At 41.9% G+C, this 13,422-nt stretch overlaps 1 long non-coding RNA gene across 1 annotated transcript; it reads left to right on the top strand.

Moving 5' to 3' along the window:
• The first annotated feature begins 2,714 nt into the window (after positions 1 to 2,714).
• On the top strand, positions 2,715 to 13,018 carry LOC140735567 (uncharacterized). The gene is made up of 3 exons (XR_012100780.1): positions 2,715 to 4,273; positions 6,600 to 6,717; positions 11,750 to 13,018. It is a non-coding gene; the product is annotated as an uncharacterized lncRNA (long non-coding RNA).
• Positions 13,019 to 13,422: the final 404 nt, after the last annotated feature.

Genomic DNA, 13,422 nt, shown 5'->3' with positions numbered 1-13,422 from the left:
AAAGATAGGGTGGAAGCTGAGGACATGTTCACTGAGGTTTAGCCACCAAACTGCTCTCCCAGAAACAAAAGAGATTGTAGATATTGGAGCAACAATACTGGAGCAACGCATAAAGTGCTGGAGGAACTCCATGAGTCAGGAAATATCTATGGTGGGAAATGAAAAGTTGAAGTTTTGGATTACGCCCCTTCACCTGGACCCAGATGAAGGGCCCTGACCTGAAACATCAACTGTTTCCCGCCATAGATGCTGTCTGACCCTCTTTTTAGCTTCTACATCTATAATCCACTGGTGTGGGTGGACAAGTTCTACAACTGGTGTGAGTAGTTGGATCTTGGCAAAATCAACCACATATGAAATGTTGACTTGAAATAGACCGCAAAAGAAAATTAGCAAAATCATGGTATTATTATTCTGGAGTTTTGATACTGCAGAACTTCTTTGTATTAAACTTCCATTCCAACTATTTATATTGATTCAGATGCAGTCATCCGAAACTCAGTGGTGGATCTTCTCCAGACTTTGCTTTCCAGAAAAGGGCAAACAACAAATGTTTTGCTTTTTTCGCAACAGTGACCCTGGCCCTTCTGTATGCTTCAGAGACATTATTAACCTTCAACAAGATACTGGGGAGCCAACTCCAGTATTATCTCTGCAAATCAATCCATCCACTGGCAAGAAATCAAACCAATATAAGCTTCCTTTCTAAGGTCAACATCCCCAGCAGCGAGGTTTTGATCATTGTCAAGTGGTTCCAGTGAGCGGGGCACATAATCCTCATATTTGACCCCTGATTCCTGAAATAAACCCTCTACTATGAATTCTCACAGCAAATGAAATGCAAGATTATACTGATTCATGGAAATCCCTTAGTCTATGACCATTCAGCCCAGCGAAGAAACACCTTTGAAGGCACTGAACATCAAAAACTCTCTCCAACAGGAGAGAGTATGGAAGCAAACAACCTATCGTCCTCCCTGCCGACGAGCAGTTGCTGCTCTGTAGATCTCACAGGGGACTTTGCTGCTTTCTCAGCACTCACAGTGCAAACAAAGCATCCTTGATCCAAGAGGCTGCTCAAGAAGAAACTGATTCTTTCCTATTGAGAAAGGCATTATGTAAATACAGCACCTCCTTCCTATCAGAGACCACCTAATATTACCGGAGAAATGTGATGATCTGATACATTCCAACTTAAATCTATTTTTAAAACTTTCTTTCTCAGTTCGTATGAGCATTTAGTATCTCTTACTCCATGGAATTTTCTGGACAGTAGTTTGGAGTTGGTTTGGACCACCAGAAATAAAGAAAGAAATGAGAGTTAAAGAATTAAAGAATTGAAAGTATTGCTCCAGTCACAAAAACTGCCACAAAGGAGGAAAAGTCAGACTAATCTTAAAATAACCTGTCAGAATTTATACTTGAATATCAGCCCCCTCAATTTTTTTTTAAATCCAATAAATCCAGCAAATCTTGTATGTTCAAAATTCTCCACAGAGCACACCAAAATCCCTAGGTTCTCTAGCACTAAAATGCGTGAGACTTATATTTCCTTGTAAAGTATGAGTTGAGTAGATTGTGCCGGAAACCTTGAATCTCGTGCCAAATTCAGGAGGCTGGTGGGAGAGAGAGAGCTCTTCGCAGAGTGATAGTTGATTCATTGTTATTCCATTTATGAATCTGACACAAAAATGAAATGAGATCATTGGATAGGGACCCAGACTACTATCAGCTTCCACAGTAACCGCTTTTAACAGCATTGCAAGAATGTTGACTCTTAACCTAGTGAGACTATGTTCACAAACCCTCAGTCAACTAATTTGTTATAATATTTTTGCTTTAAACAATAGCTTCACTCACATCAGAATATCTGGTTCAGACAGCTTATATTTCTCAAATTTAAAAAAAAAGTCCAATTCTACTTTGTATTCCTACGTTTACTGTCCCCATTTGCTTCACTGAAATAATATCCCAGTGAGAACAAAGTATCTGATCATGATTTTATTGCCTGCGATGAAAGAAAAAAATGGCGTCGAGCTGGTCCATCAGGAAAATGTTCTGCCAATGTGGCGCTGAGCCATTCAGTCCAGAAGGCCACAATGTTCAATCCCAGGCTTGTGCTGAGTTATCTGATTTCAGCTGTGCTAGTGCTTTGAGTCCAGCTCTGGGTGTGGGAGTGGAAGGAAAGTGGAGAATGTCACCCATTCTTGATCCACTCACCCCTCTGGGATGCTCGTCAGCTGAAGCCAGTCTCAATTTGTTCTGAACAGATGTTTCTAACATGTTGCGTTGATTGAAAGAAATTCTAAAGATAGATTCCTTTTGCCCAGCAAAAGTTAATTATTTTGAATTACAGTGACTATGTGCCGGGAAGTGGCTCTAACAACACTTTATTGATTCAGTTGTTGGAGGATGTTAAATAGTGTGCTGCCTTTCCAACACAAATGGAGCTCAGTACCTGCTAGCACGCTTCCCTAGTCCATAAAAACCCTGTGTAGAGCTTTATGGAAGATTTACAGTCCTGAAGTATTTCCCACGATATGATAAAAAGGGAAAGCTGCCAAGTAATGCTGCGTTTTTGTTTTCTGCTGCTGCAGATGTCTCATTTGATAAATTTATTAGAAACTGTACGGAGCTTTATCTGAAGCCCCTTTATCATACCTCTTAACTTGTTGATTTAACAGAACAGTGATTTGTTTTGTGTAGCCAACAGCACAGAAGTGGATTTTCCAGGCGTATTGGGTTACAGCCCTCGAGATGTAGCACTGAAACTTACTCCTCTGAATGACATATCATTGTAACTTCTGTCAAACATTTTATGTTTGTCGTAGATGCCATCTTTCACATCTAAGTCTATCTGATTGCATTCTTGTAATTAAACTATAAACTCCACATTTCAATAAACATTATGACATTTAACATTTACTCAAAATGTCCAAAGTTCTAGCTTAATATTGTAGTGTACTGTTGAGCACAAGGCTGCTCTAAGTAAACGTCAGTCAGATTGTAAGTCCTATTACTTAAGGTTTCCGAACTCCAGATGTTTGTCTCTGCATATTTGTCATTAAATGTCAATTACGGTAAATACTCTACAAGGACATGGCTGCTAATGATTTTCTCCTGATAATGAAGTGCTGTTTATATATTAATTTTTGGGATCGGGCATCACTGGGCTCTGCATCCCTAATTGCTCCCAAACAGGTGGAGATGAGCCTTTTTTCCCAATGCTTCTGGTGAATATATTTTCAGTGCCATTGTTAGGAATTTCCAGGATTTCAACCCAGCTACGCTGAAGCAACAGTGATATGTCTCCACATTAGTGTGGTGCATGAGTTGGAGGGGTAACTGCAGGCTGCCCTCCATGAATTACTGCCCTTCTCCTTCTTGGTGGTAGACCGAGAGGATTTAGGAGGTGGATTTTCAATGTTGGACACACTGCAGCCATTGTAGGGAAAGAAAGAACCAGCCTACTGTGGTGAACTACATATACCTGTCTGGACATGACCCCTGCTGACTGCTCCTGTGGCTCCTCCCACAGACCCCAGTATAAAGGCGATTGAGGCCTGAGCCCGGCCCTCAGTCTCCAGGATGTAGTATGGTGGTCAACTACTGCTTGTTCTTTCTTCCAGCCAATAAAAGCCGATATCTCGCCTTTACGTCTCAGAGAGAGTTATTGATGGTGCATCACCTACTTTCAGCCTGCTTATCACCACCTGTCAGGGTTGTTGATGGACTTCCAATCAAGCAGGAAGTTTGTCAGGGATGCTGTTGGGATTCTTTAGGATAATTGTCACTGGAATCCAGGCAACTGGAGAACATCTTGCCCCTGATTTGCAGATGTCAGAAGGTGAATCACTCATCATAAGATCCCCTGCTTCAGGCCTGGTTTGGTACCAGTTTGATTTATGTGACTGGTCTAGTTCAGTTTCTGCTCAATTGGGCTCACCAGATTATTGATTGTGGAAGATATGACAATGGAGATACAATGGAAAATGTCTAGACTCCCTCTTTTTGGAGATATAAGTTGCAGGTATTAATTGCCACATGTCAGCCCATGCTTGAATGTTGTTTAAGTCTTACTGATGAATTGCAAATGCAATTGAGCATTACGCAATTATCAACACAAATTCCTATTTCTCACTTTAAGGTGGAATGAAGATCATTAATGAAGCAGCTGAAGGTGACTGGGCCAAGGACGTTGCCTTGCAAAGCTCGGCGGCATTGACCTAGGACTGGGAAGACTGTCAACCACACCCAGGTTTCTTTGTGCAAGGTATAACTTCAACCACTGGAGCCTGTTACCCTTCATGTCCACTGATACCAGTTTTACCATGAATATCACATTCAAATACTGTATTAGTGTCAAGGACAGTCACTCCTACATCAGCCCTTGAATTCAGCACATAGGTCTATGCTTGGACCAAGGTCCTAATGAGGTCCAGAACTGACTGGATGATAATTAGCAAGATTCACTTTATCCTACTTTTTGTGCATTGGGCATACAGTAAACGGCCAGTTTCACACTTTGCTGGGTAGACAGCGTGTTGTATTTGGATTGGTACATATTGGCCAGAGGTACAGTAAATTCAGTAGTGTAGATCTTCAGTACATATCTTTTGCTGCACCCAGTGTTCTCAGGCGTATCTTGAAAACATGCAAGGTGAGTTGAATTGACTGGACACTGGCCTCTGTTATGGTGGGAACCTCAGGGGGAAGCCAAGGTGGATCATCTATTCGGCACTTCTGTCTGACCATGGTTGCAATTACTTCAGCCTGTTCTTTAGAGCTCACATGCAGGCTGGCTGTAGAATGTATTGACTACAATCAAATTGAAAGTCGTGTAATTCCTATGAGGTCTCTATTTGAAACCACATACTTTTGAAGTTGTAAATCCTTCCCTTTAGGCTTGTGGGCTTTTACCAAACTTGGGAACTTCTATATTTAATTAACCTTGAAACCATTTGGGCCCCAGGCTTGAATCATAGTAAACTCCATTACATATTATTTTTATATCACGGAAACATTTGGAAAGGTCCCACATGTGTGCTCTTGAAGCAAACCTTGTGAGTGGAACCTGACAGAGGTTACAAACCTTTTCTCTGATTCATATCAAACCACCCCGCCTAAGTTGAGCAACGTTAATATTTTTGTGATATAATCAAAGCTCTGCTATCTAATGCAAGGCAAATAGTCTTAGATAGTATTACATACGGTACTATTTACAGTGAAAGAAACAGGCTAGTCGCCCTATCGAGTCTACACAAACCTACTTTCAGCTTGAACTATCATCAGATGTCATCTATTCCATTTTCACTCATATACATATAGTTGATGTCTGTCTGATTTGGTCAATGAATGATGAATTTTTATTTATGTAACTCTCACAAAAGGATTACACAATAACCACCTACTCATTCAATAAATGCAGTCGTTAGTGACCCAGTTATTATTTTGAACTTGCACTTCAACTTGAACTTTTTCACTGAGCATTTTAATAAAATGAAGTAAAAAGCATTTTCAACTAGGCTTTATATTTAAAAACTGTTCAGTCATAGCAGATAACCAGTCTCTCTATCGCTCTCACTTGTTGCTCCTTGAGTAAGGTGCCCAGTTTGATTGGTCTCTTTATCCTTCTCATTCGATGCTGCTGGAGTTTTTGGGTCTTGAGCAAGGTTTTATCAGTGCTGTTTGTGTATTAGACTCTGTAGTTCATGTTATGATGTGTTTTGGTTGCTTCTTTTTTGTTGCTAATTTTGTGCAATTTTGATCGAGGAGGTAATTTTCGGCCTGAAGATAACAAACGACAGAGCACTAGATTGAAATGTACTGAGCAGAACTGAACATTCCTGGACTATTTTGATGACTTTGTAGTTTGATGTTTAATATTCTGTGTTTTTTCACTCATTTTTTGCCATTTGCACGATTTCTTCATTTTTTTGCACGTTGTGGGTTTGATGTATTTCTTTGAAAGGATTCCATGGTTTACTTTGTTTCGTGGCTGTCTGTGGGAAGATGAATCTCAGGGATGTAAACCGCATACATACTTTGATAATAAATGTTCTTTGAATCTTTGAATATAGTCCAACTCAAATAATCATGCTGGGATGAGGTAATAGTTTTAAAATCTATCACACATAAATTGTAAAATGAGTAGGTGGTACGATTGCAGGATAAATATCAGCTAATATGTGGTTAAGGTTCAATAGAGCCAATACAGGTTTACAACTTGCCCGCACAGAAGGGAACAATATTGTTCTCTCCCTTGGTTCCAAACCTCGCCCACTTGATTCCCCATTCAACATACCAAACACCCACTCTTCGTTAGAAACAGAAACGACTGCAGGGCACTTTCTATTCATGGATCCCTGTGCCGCTCGAATTGCACACACATGAAAGATGGTCTAATTGCTACACCTATAGGACAACATGAGAAAAATGATCCTAACTCACTCAAGATGGGAGTGAGGAGGTGGTTGTACAGTGATAACTCTATTGGTTACGGGGTGGAAGGGCTTGGGAAGGGGTTAGGTTTTCACTACTTATTATCTAAACACAAAGAATGGAAATTTCTCCCTCTGACCATTTGTTTAAAATTCTAGGGAATGGAAAAATAGCACAGTAACATGGACATCGGCCAGTCCCACAAGATTTACAAAAGGATTGCAGGTGATCTTGAGAGATCACCCCTAAATCTAGGGATATCCTAACTCTACTCGTGTAAGTATCCCTCACATTTAGTAAATATAGTGGACAGGTACAAAAAATAATAAGGGTTAGGCGTAATGAGGAGGGTTTGTTGCAACTGTACAATTCATGTTTAGACCGTTACAGGAGTGTTCTTTGGCATTTCAGTCTCTGAAATAATTGATTGATACTTAAAGGAGTTCAGAGTAGATTCGTCAGCAGTTTCATGTATTAATGGAAATTTTAAAAAACTGCAGATGCTGGAAATCTGAAACAAATACAAGAAATTATGGACTGCTGCTGAGTGCTTCCAGAATTACTTGTTTTTACACTCAGGTTAGGTTTGAAGATAGATTACATAAATTTATTTCAAATTTCTTTGGGTGTAAAAGGATAAGGGAGAACTTTATTGATGCCCTTTTTCTGGGAATTTGAAAGCAATTTGCAGATTGAATAATGATAAACTTTTTGTGCTGGTGGAGACTGGGGAACAAAGGGCAAGATCTTAAAATCAGAGCGTGGTTGCTTTAAGAAAGACTTGAAATTATGTAGCACCTGACATGACTTCAGGCTGTCCTCAAGTACTTTGCAATCAGTGAGGTAGAACTGAAATATTTACAATGTAAACAGCACAGCTGAAGTCCACACAGAGAAATGTGATAATGACCAGATAATTGGGTAAAAGAGAGATCCTTGGCATGAACTCCTCGGATGCCTCTCCTACTCATCCAGAAAATCATATCGTGGGAGCTTTTTACATTTATTTTGTAGAGGGAAGGGGCTTTAGTTTTAAATGTTATCCCAGGACAGTAGCTCATAATGTGCTCTGTATGCATCCTGTAAGTATCCTGGACAAGGATCAGAATGTGAATAGGATGTAACATTGGTACAGAAGAGCCGCTGCCTCACACCTACATTAATACAAATCTCTGGAGCCGTCTGTATGGAGCTTGTATGTTCCCTCTGTGATGGTGTAGGTCTGCTCCCTCTTCCTAAATTTGGTTGGTTGATTAATTAGTTGTTGTGAATTACTCCTGTGTAGGTGGGTGATAAAAGAATCAGGGTGGAATTGTTGGGCATAGAACATAGAACATAGAACAGCACAGGGCAGTACAGTACAGTACAGTACAGGCTATTCAGCCAATTGTGTTGTGCCTACCTTTTTTACCTATTCCAAGATCAATCTAACCTTTCCTTTCCACATAGCCCTCTATTTTTCTTTCATCCATGTACCCGTCTAAGAGTCTTTTAAATGTCCTCAATGTGTCTGCCTCTACCACCACCCCTGGCAGTGCACTCCATGCACTTACCACTTTCTGTGTAAAATCACTTCCTCTGATGACCTTAAAAGTACGCCCTCTCATATTAGTCATTGCCATCATGGGAGAAAGGTGCTGACTGTCCACTTAACCCACTTATCATCTTATACACCTCTATCAAATCACTTCTCATCCTCCTCACTCCAAAGAGAAAAGCCCTAGCTTGCTTAAGCTTCCTCATAAGATATGCCTTCTAATCCAAGTCCTCTCTAAAGCTTCCCCATCCATCCACAAAACTGAGCACAATATTCCAAGTGTGGTCTAGCCAAGGTTTTATTAGGCTGTAACATTAGCTCATAACTCTTGAACTCATTCCCCTGTCTAATGAAAGCCAACATACAAAATACCTTCTTGACAGTTACTACCCCTCAACCATCAGGCTCTTGATCCAGAGGGGATAACCTCACTCAGTTTCAATCGGCCCATTATTGAACCATTCCCAAAACCTATGGACTCATTTTCAAGGTCTCTCCATCTAATATTTTTGATATTTATAGCTTATTTATTTATTTGTTTGATTATTTATTTGTTTATTATTTTTTTTCTCCTTTGCATTTGCACAGTTCATTGTCCTTTGCACATTAGCTCTCTATCCATCCTGTTGGGGTGGCCATTCATTGATTCTATTATGCTTCTTGGATTTACTGTGTATGCCAGCAAGAAAATGAAACTCAGGGTTGTATATGGTGATGTATATATACTTTGATAATAACTTTGCTTTGAACTTTGAACCCTGGTAGCTGGCGGGGTCCCAGGGCTACCATAAAGGGGGCTCACTTCTCCTTCCCTGGGAGGTTACCTAGCAGGTGGCCATCGAACCAGGACAGCCCGGACCCAACTCTGAGAGTAATCGCTCTGCTAACAGGGAAGGGGAAAGAGTGTTGGTGCAGACAGCCTAATGAACACAGGTCCAATTAGTCAGTGGGGCACAGAGAACATGAGCAGAAGCTGTATCCTGGGACAACTGTATCAATGCCGAATGGTGCTGTGAGGTGGGCACTCCCTGGACTATAAATGGTGCAGTCAGGCTGCCTTGGGAACTGATACACGTGGCCGCTAAGATGGGGACCCTGGCCCATGAGATGTCCCCAGCACGCAAGTATACAGAGAATGCACTGATCAGATTGTCAGCTGAGATGACAGCTATTCGGATGGTGGCCTCGCAGAATCAGATGGCCTTGGACCACGTGCTTGTGGAGAAAGGTGGCACCTGTGCTGTGATTGGTCTGGAGTTCTGTACCTACCTCCCCTACAAGTCTGGGTTGTTCTTGGGGGTTACAGTAGCCTGTGGGCCAAATGTCATGGTCTTTCATCTTTCGAGGGGTGGAGTGTCAATCCCACCTGTTCATTAAAATTCACTCCTCCCTTCCCCCAGGGATTGGCCTGTTAAGGAGCACTGCAGCCCTCCCACTGGCTGCCATCTTGCACCATGGCACTGGCAGAGTATAAATCTAGCACACTGAAAGCACCCGGCCTTTTGACTCTATGGGTCACCGATGGATTGCGTTGCAATTGGTGTTGTGGGAGCAGCTGAAGTGTGTTTCAGTGAGAGAGAGCCTGGATGCATGTCTTAGATACATATCTGTAACTGAGTGTAATCTGAAGGGTTTACCGAAAGCTTAGTGTCTGCTTTGTCCTGTAAATACACAATTAACGTACTTTCTGGTAGTGAGTGTCTTCTGTCCCCACTCAATGAACCCGCAAACCTGATTTTGCACAAGAACTGACCCTCGCAAAACCATAGTGACTATCCATAATCAAACTGTGCTTCTCCAAAAACTTCTAAATTCTATTTTTAAGAATGCTCAAGTAGTTTGCCTACCACTGATATAAAACTCATTGATCTATAATTACCAGTTATTCCTATTAGTTTTTTGAACAAAGGAATAACATTTTCCACCCTGCCATCTTCTGGTACTAGTCCTGAGGCCACTGAGGACACAAAGTTCATCGCCAAAGGTGCAGCAATCTCTTCCCTCACTTCCTGTAGTAGCTTGGGGTAAATGCCTCCTGGCCTGGGGATTTAACTATAATAACTTTAAACATAAGTTCCAATGCATCCCCTTTTTTAACCTGGACATGTTCCAGCACATTAGTCTGTTCTAATCTGACCTCACATTTGTCAAAGTCCCTCTCACTGGTGAATATTGAAGCAAAGTATTCATTAAGGACTTCCCTTAACTCCCCTGATTTCAGGCACATGTTTCCTTTTTTATCTCTGAGTGGTGGTCCTAGCCTCACTCTAGTCATCTTCTTGTTCTTCATATATGTGTAGAATGCCTTGGGGTTTTCCTTAATTCTGCTCTCCAAGTCCTTCTCATGCCCTCAACATGCTCTCCTAAGTCCCTTTTAAGCTCCTGGCTATAACTCTCAAGAACCCTGTCTGAACTTTGCTTCCTAAACCTTAAATATGCTTCCCACATCTTCTTGACTAAATGCTTCCTTTCTCTCATCAACCATGTTTTTCTCACCCTACCATACTTTCCCTGCCTCAATAGGACAAAGCTATCCAGAACCCTTTGCAACTACTCCCTAGCAACATCCACATTTCTGTTGTATATTTCCCTGAGAACATCTGTTTCCAATTTATGCTCTTAAATTTGTGCGTAACAGCATCATAATTATCTCTCACCCAATTAAATACTTACACATTCTGTCTGCTCCCATCCTTGTCCAAGGAAAAGCCAATGGTCACAGAATTGTGGTCACTAACTCTGAAATGCTCATGCATTGAAATACCTGACACTTGACTGGGTTCCTCGCCTAGAACTAGATCCACGATGGGCTTTCCTCTAGTTGACCTGTCTACATATTGGAATCCATCTTGGAAACTCTTAAAAAATTGTGTCCGTTCTAAAACTCTTACGTGAAGGAGGTGCCAATTAGTATTAGGGAAGTTGAAGTCACCTATGATAACAACCCTGCTATTTTTTTTTTGCAGCTTTCCAAAATCTGCCTCCCGATCTGTTCCTCAGTATCTCTGTTGCTATTGGCATGGTGGGACCGGGGGCAGAGGGGTGGTGCAGGGGGGCGGAGGTAGCGGGCCGGCTACAGAATGCTCCCAGTTCCATTATTGCTCCTTTCCTGTTCTAACTTCCATGAAAACTGCCTGAATAGACGATCCCTCCATGACAACCTCCCTTTCTGTAGCTGTTGATGCTATCCCTGATTAGTAATGCTAGTTCTCCATCTCTGTGACCTCCCTAAACCCGAGAACATCCAACAGTCATTCCTGCCCTTGTAACAGCCGTGTTTCTGCAATGGCCACAATGTTGTGGTTCCATATACTGATCTACGCTCTAAGTTCATCCTCTTTTTCCCTGACATTTCTTGCATTAAAATAAACACATTTCAGCCATCCAGCTGTCTGCATTTATTCCCACTCCACTGCCTATCCTTCCTCCCAATCTTTCTACACATTGCATTTATCTTTACACCAACTGGTCCATCATCTGACCTATCAGTCTGGATCCCATCCCCCTGTCAATGTAGTTTAAACCCTCCCCAGAAGCTCTAGCAGACCTGCACACAATGACATTGGTCCCTCTCGAGTTTGTGTGAAACCTATCTCCATTGTACAGGTCATATACCTTCCACAGACACGACCCCAATGATCCACAATTCTGGAACCTTGCCCCCTGCACCAATTCTTCAGCCACACATTGATCTGTCATATTCAGGAGTCAAAGCACATTTATTATCAAAAAATGTACGAATTACACACCTTGAAATTTGTCTGTTTGCAGGTAGCCACAAAGCAAGAGACACGAATGACCCAATGAAAAACAGACCAAAAACCACTGGCAAGAAAGAGTGAGAGAGAGAAAGAGAGAGAGAGAGAGAAAAGAAAACACACATTGAGCAAAAAATCGAAGCAAGCCAACAGCGTTCTGAACCAGACTGAATCCCAGAACCTTTCCCGGAGCAGCTGGGGGAGTACCAAAGACCCAACCCCAGGTCATCACACCAACGGGGCAGCAACGCATGGCAGCTGGATCAGTTCACGGTCTCAACGCCACAGAGAATGGAATAAACATCCGTGGGTGACCGAGTGATATCATCCTGACCCTCTCCTCCGTACCCAGCACTTGGGCTTTCAGTCTACTCTGAACTATCTATTCCTGTCTATCTGGACTGACATTTAAATAGTCTGAGCACTGAGTAGTGCCATATTCTGGGACCTAGACCCCAGTGCCCCGATACCCCTTGGTGTCCCAGCCCGTATCCATTCCAAATCTCACCAAATTGGCTCAGCACTTGGAGCGGTCCAACCTTGCACCCGAGTTAGGTGGACGTACATCAAAACTCTTCCACACCGACTCCTCTCCAAGTCACTCACTCCAGCTCTGACAGCAATATAAACTGTGTCCCTGTCTGTGGCTCAAACACATTGTGCGTCACAATGCCCAGCACAGCTCATCCCCTGAACCAGTCTCGCCTCCACCTACCTCCTCAATGTCTGCCATGATAGTTCACCACAATTCTCTTCAAAAAAGATGTTATAAGCAATTGGGTAATGTTCTGGTTAAGATATCTATTGGTATATTGTGAAGTATTTTACTTTAGTGGAATTCTGTAAAAGCAGTGTGTCCTGCTGGTAGAATGTTTTGGTTTCAGCTAAAGATAAAGAGTCATGTATTCAACTTTGGTATGTTGTGTCAGCCAATCAGGATAGTGGGATTGGGATAAGGTTCTAGAGGGAGCTGGGTGGAGAGAAATTTCTGACAAAGAGTGATGGGGTTCATGGTCTTTTGGCAGGAGACGCCTGTAGGATTTGATCCAACAGGAAGATGCCATGGCAAGGAGCGCTTCGCAAGATGAAGGAGTCCAAGATGGGAAGTTCTACCAGTGATTGGTGATGAGAATTTAGCGCCATGAGTAACGGTTATACCCAGCTTTTGGAAGAGACAAACTCCAGCGGTCATGCGCACCTTTGCACTGCTCTAACTGTAATGGGCCCTTTCTTCTTTTCTTTCTCTTAATAACTGTTTGATAAAGCTGAAATTGGTAAATACACGTTCTTTAGAATTCAATGCTAGTGTATGATTTGTCATTTCTTGGTGACCGGTAATTCTGTATTACACAGCATTTGATAAATTTGAAGTTCCATTAATCGGAACATCCCAACTTTCCTGTTTGGACGAATCCAAAATTATACCATCCCTAGACATATATTGTTTATTTAATGTGGCCTTCTCACCACTGAGTCCCGAGGCCATTAGCAGAATTAGCTATTGAGTCAGGTTTACATACGAGCCCATTGAGAGGGTTACATAATGGTTTTCATCTAATCTCTTGCCTTATGATTTACCAGTAAGTTTTTGCACACCTTTGGTAGCTCCACCTGAAACCAGAAACCTCTTATCCATACCCTCACTGGTACGTGGCACTGGCAGCAGTATAGAGATTGCTACCCTTG

The sequence above is a fragment of the Hemitrygon akajei genome, chromosome 11 (genome assembly GCF_048418815.1).
Source record: "Hemitrygon akajei chromosome 11, sHemAka1.3, whole genome shotgun sequence".
In the NCBI taxonomy this organism is placed as follows: Eukaryota; Metazoa; Chordata; class Chondrichthyes; order Myliobatiformes; family Dasyatidae; genus Hemitrygon; species Hemitrygon akajei.
This window is presented reverse-complemented; position numbering and strand designations above follow the sequence as displayed.